The sequence below is a fragment of the Chelonia mydas genome, chromosome 23, assembly GCF_015237465.2.
Source record: "Chelonia mydas isolate rCheMyd1 chromosome 23, rCheMyd1.pri.v2, whole genome shotgun sequence".
In the NCBI taxonomy this organism is placed as follows: Eukaryota; Metazoa; Chordata; order Testudines; family Cheloniidae; genus Chelonia; species Chelonia mydas.
The window spans coordinates 10201628-10206314 of record NC_051263.2 but is presented as its reverse complement, the minus strand read 5'-3'; the positions used below and the strand labels follow the sequence as shown (position 1 = coordinate 10206314).

The window sequence follows — 4687 nt, the reverse complement described above, 5'->3', positions numbered from 1 at the left end:
CAGCCCTCCGGGGGTCCTCTGGTTCCATCCCGGTTCCTCCTTCTTGTAACAGTGCAGAACGGGGATTCATGAACTCTCCCCACCCCCAGCTCCCAGCCCACAGGGGAGGCTCTTTCCACTTTCCCAAGCTGCCGGGTGCTTTGGCCATGGGGTGTAAAATGGTCCCATCTCGGCCTCCTCTCCCATCGCTGCAACGACGCAGAAGCTGCTTTAATAGGAGATCCTGCCAGCTGCAGAGTGAGAGGGGGGAATGGCTGTGGGGAGACAGATGGGTCTCCCTCAGCTGCGGACGCTTCTATATGTGCTGTTCCCCTCCCCACACACCCTGCTGTGGGGCAGATTGGAGAGGGGCTGCTCAAGGACCGGCCTAGAACAGGACACCTCCTCCCACTTCTGAACATAGGAGAAGCCCGGCCCACTGGACTCAGTGCCAGGGTCCCAGGGATGCCGATGGGCTGTGGGTCAGGGAATCAGGGTGAGATTCTTGAGAGCTCAGACCCAACCTGATCTCAGCGTGCTGAGCGCTGGGGGGATTAGGCCTGAACACAGTCACTCTTAGGGTTGCCAGGCATCCGGTTTTCTCTTTCGAAAAGAGACCCTGGCGGCTCCGGTCAGCACTGCCAACTGGGCCGTTAAAAGTCTGGTTGGCGGCAGGGGGATGAGGAGGGGGCCTGCAGCAGCTCTCTCTGTGGAGCTCAGGGGCGGTGCGAGCCCCCGCTGGCAGGGGGTGGATACCAGCGGAGGGGCTGGGAAAGGCATTTGGCTGCAGGCTGGGGCCAGCAGGGTTAACCCCCGGCAGCAGCCTCTGCGGTGGCCAGGGGTTCCCTGCAGAGCGGGCACTGTGGCCTTTAGGAAGTGCCTTCAGCACCCTCCCTACCCGGCCCACTGCTCCCCAGCTGTTGGGAGCTGAGAGAGGAGGGGTCAGCCACCTGTCCTGGGTCCCACAACCTGCTCCCTGTGGGGCTACTGTGCTGGGTTCAACTCGGGACCATGCGGCCAGTAGGTAAGGGGCTGTGGGCAGGTCACTCTCCTCCCGGGGATGAATGGGCTGCGTGGAAGCATGGGGTAAAATTGGGCTGCTCTGCTTGGGAACGGGTCCGAACAGAGTCGGGCAGCAGCTGAGTGTGGAGGCCCCAGCCAGCAGCTGGGCTGTGGGTGAGAATGAAGGAGAGGGGTTGGGGGCCACTGCAAATGGCAGGAGGAGGAGGGGGGCCTGCATCAGCTCTCTCCCTAGAGCTGCTGTGATTTGCACTATGCTGGGGGAGGAGCGAGCCAGGGGCAGCAGTGGGGTGGGTGTGTCACTAGCGGGGAATTCTCTCAACCCCCTCCCCCGCCCCATTCCAGAGAACAGGAAAAACTTTTGTCCTCACCGAGCCAGGTGTCCAGGATTCATGGCTGTTAGAGCAGCCTCTGACACCCGGGAAATGCCAGGGCAGTGCTGGTGTGGCTGCTATTTAAGGGGCCACCTGACATCAATGCCTCCCAGACCCCCACAAACCACACCAGCCAGAGCCACCCAGAGCCTGCACTCCAAGCCCCCTCCCGGGCCCCAACCCCCTGCAACAACTCAGAGCCCCCTCACACACCCATACTCCCTCCTGGAGCCTGCACCCCACATTCCCTTCCACACCCGAATTCCTTCCAGGACTCCACACCCCTCTCCCACACTCCGAACCCCTTGGCCCCAACCTAGAGCCCCCTCATACACCCCAAGCCCTTCATACGCAGCCCCACCCCAGACCCCGCACCCCAGCTGGAGCCCTCATCTTTCCCCCCACACCGCAACCCCCTGCTCCAGCCCAGAGCTCCCTCCTGCACTCCGAACCCCTTGGTCCCAGGCTGGAGCACCCTCCTACACCCTGAACCCCTCGTCCCTAGCCCCATCCCAGAGCCCACACCTCCAGCCGGATCCCTCACTCCCCCACAAACGCCAATCCCCTGCCCCAGCCCTGGTGAAAGTGAGCGAGGGTGGGGAAGAGTGAGAGACCGGAGGAGGGGGGATGGAGTGAGTGTGGGTGGGGCCGTGGGGAAGGGATGGGGTAGGGGGAGGGGCTTCGGGGCAGCGGCGGGGCAAGGATGTTCAATTTTCTGAAACTAGAAAGTTGGCAACCCTAGTCACTCACCTTCCTGAGACGGTGGATCCTCAGGGCTGGGGCCGGTGCTCGGGATCAGCTTCTGGCCTGGGCAAAAAACACAGACAACATCAGGGACGTTCAGCGGTTCAGTGGCCAGCCAAGCAGAGATCATCCCAGAGACGCAGCTGCTACAAATCCCTAGACCATGTCTCTCCAGATGAGCCTCAGACACACTGGGCCAGATCCCATCTGGTGTAAATTGGCCCCGCTCTACTGGAGTCAATGGGCCAGATCTCTAGCTGGTGCAGATCAGCCCCGCTGCATAGACATCAGTGATCCAGATTCCCAGCTGGTGTAATAATAATTAATAATCATAATGCACTAGCACCTGACGGTCAAATCCAGGTCAGGTCTCATTGAGCTGGTAGCTTTACAGACAGGATAAATGTCAATCCCTGCCCACAACGATCATGAGTGGATGAGAAAGAGAAACTGGCCAAGAGGTGGGGTTGGAAAATGGAGTTAGAAATCTAATAAGAACATAAAAACAGCCAGACTTGATCAGACCAATGGTCCATCTAGCCCAGTATCCTGTCTTCTGACTGGGGCCAATGTCGGGTGCTTCAGAGGGAATGAGCAGAACAGGACAATTAATGAGTGATCCATCCCCCGTCATCCAGTCCCAGCTACTGGCAGTCAGAGGTTTAGAAACATCCAGATCATGGCTAATAGCCATTGATGGACCTAACCTCCGGGAACTTATCTCATACTTTTTTTCAACCCAGTTATCCTTTTGGCCTTCACAACCTCCCTGGAACAAGTTCCACAGGTTGACTGTATGTAGTGTGAAGAAATACTTTATGTTTGTTTTGAATCTGCTGTCTATTAATTTCATCTTGTGACCCCTAGTTCTTCTGTTATGTGAAGGGATAATAACACTTCCTTACTCACTTTCCTCACACCATTCATGACTTTATAGACCTTCTAACACATTGATGAGGCCTGATTTCCCTTTATAAAAGCTGTGTTGATTCTCCCCTACATATTGTGTTCATCTATGTGTCTGATAATTCTGTTCTTTACTAGAGTTTCAACCATTTGGCCTAGTACCGAAGTCAGGCTTACCACCTTGTAATTGCCAGGATCGCCTTCAGAGCCTTTTTTAAAAAATCAGCATTATATTAGCTACCCTCCAGTCATCTGGTCCAGAGGCTGATTTAAGCAATAGGGTACATATCACAGCTAGTAATTCTGCAGTTTCATATTTGTATTTCTTCAGAACTTTTGGGTGAAGACCATCTGGTCCTGGGGACTTATTACTGTTTAATTTATCCATTTTATCCAAAGCCTCATCAATTGACACCTTGATCTGGGACAGACCCTCAGATTTAACAGGCTGTGCACAATCCCAGTCCAGCTCGGTAATGATCACAGCTCACCACCTGCCTCGCCATGAACAGGTTCCTGTGGCAGAAGCCCACAACATTTTAAAATGTCTGACACCAGCCAGCTGTTCCCTTCCCTCTCCTCACATTGTGTAGGAGTCCAACAACTCACCTGGTACATTCAAGGTCCGGGGGAGACTGAGATGAGAATTGTTCACCTGGTTCTGGTTGATCCTGTACTGGTACATACATCGAAACTGGCCTGAGCTCCGCACAGAGATGTCATGTCAATACAGGCAGTGACCGGCCTGACGTGGTCAATTGGCTTGAGATTTGTTTGCCATCCTGACAGAAAATAACTAGAGCAGCTACATTGTTGGGATGAAGGGAACACTGAGCCAAGACGGGGTCCCCCGCCTGAGCTGAAGAGGTGCTCAGGGACAGTGTAGGAGATGGGAAGTCACCTGCAACAAAAAGAATAGATTGAAATATGCCTCTGAGAGGAGACGAAGGGCTTGTCTTCACTGCAGCATTAACTCAAGTTATATCTCCGATGTGCCTGTAACTTGAATCCCATCCACATAAAAATCCCTTAACTCAAGTGTGGTGGTGCTGTTACCTGGAGCTGGCCCGTCCAAGAGGGGGTACAGGGAAAACTCAAGTGAGATCAACTTATCAGTTGTCAACACAACCCCTCTGTAGCGTGGATCCAGGCATGTGCCACTTGCGTGTCACCAGTCCTCCGGTGCCCTCCCACTGTTCCCCTAGAGTGCCCAGAAAGGACAGAGAAGCTCTCCCACAATTCATCGCTCAGAGCGACGGGACAGGCCCCCAGAACCCACAGCCCCACGTGCGAGCGAGTGCAGAGCCAGCGGGGACACAGCAGTGTGGCTGTTCTCGCAGGAGCTCGGCTAACTCGCGGGGAGTCACCAGAGGTGGATAACTTAACTCTGCCAGGCAGGGAACTAGGCATCCGTGATGAATTAGATGAGAAACACGCTTGGCTGACGCAACGAGCTGTCTCTCTTCTCATTGAAATTAAAATAAATATGGTGCAAAGCAGGAGATTTAAGACTAATTCAGTCTAGTGCAGTACCCTGGTCTCATTAATACACTCCTGTATTAGCTCCAAGCCTGCCAAGATTTACAGATGGAAAGTTTGTTAGCTATGTATCCCAGTGACATTGGGCCAGATTCCCGGCTGGTGTAAATCGGCACCACTCCATT

The 4687-nt window shown here is 54.6% G+C and overlaps 1 long non-coding RNA gene across 1 annotated transcript; it reads right to left on the bottom strand.

Annotated features, from left to right (window-relative positions):
- Positions 1-238: 238 nt before the first annotated feature.
- LOC122463680 lies at positions 239-4481 on the bottom strand. Its single transcript, XR_006287265.1, has 3 exons — positions 3633-4481; positions 2124-2180; positions 239-254 (listed from the first exon to the last, which is right to left on the bottom strand). It is a non-coding gene; the product is annotated as an uncharacterized LOC122463680 (long non-coding RNA).
- Positions 4482-4687: the final 206 nt, after the last annotated feature.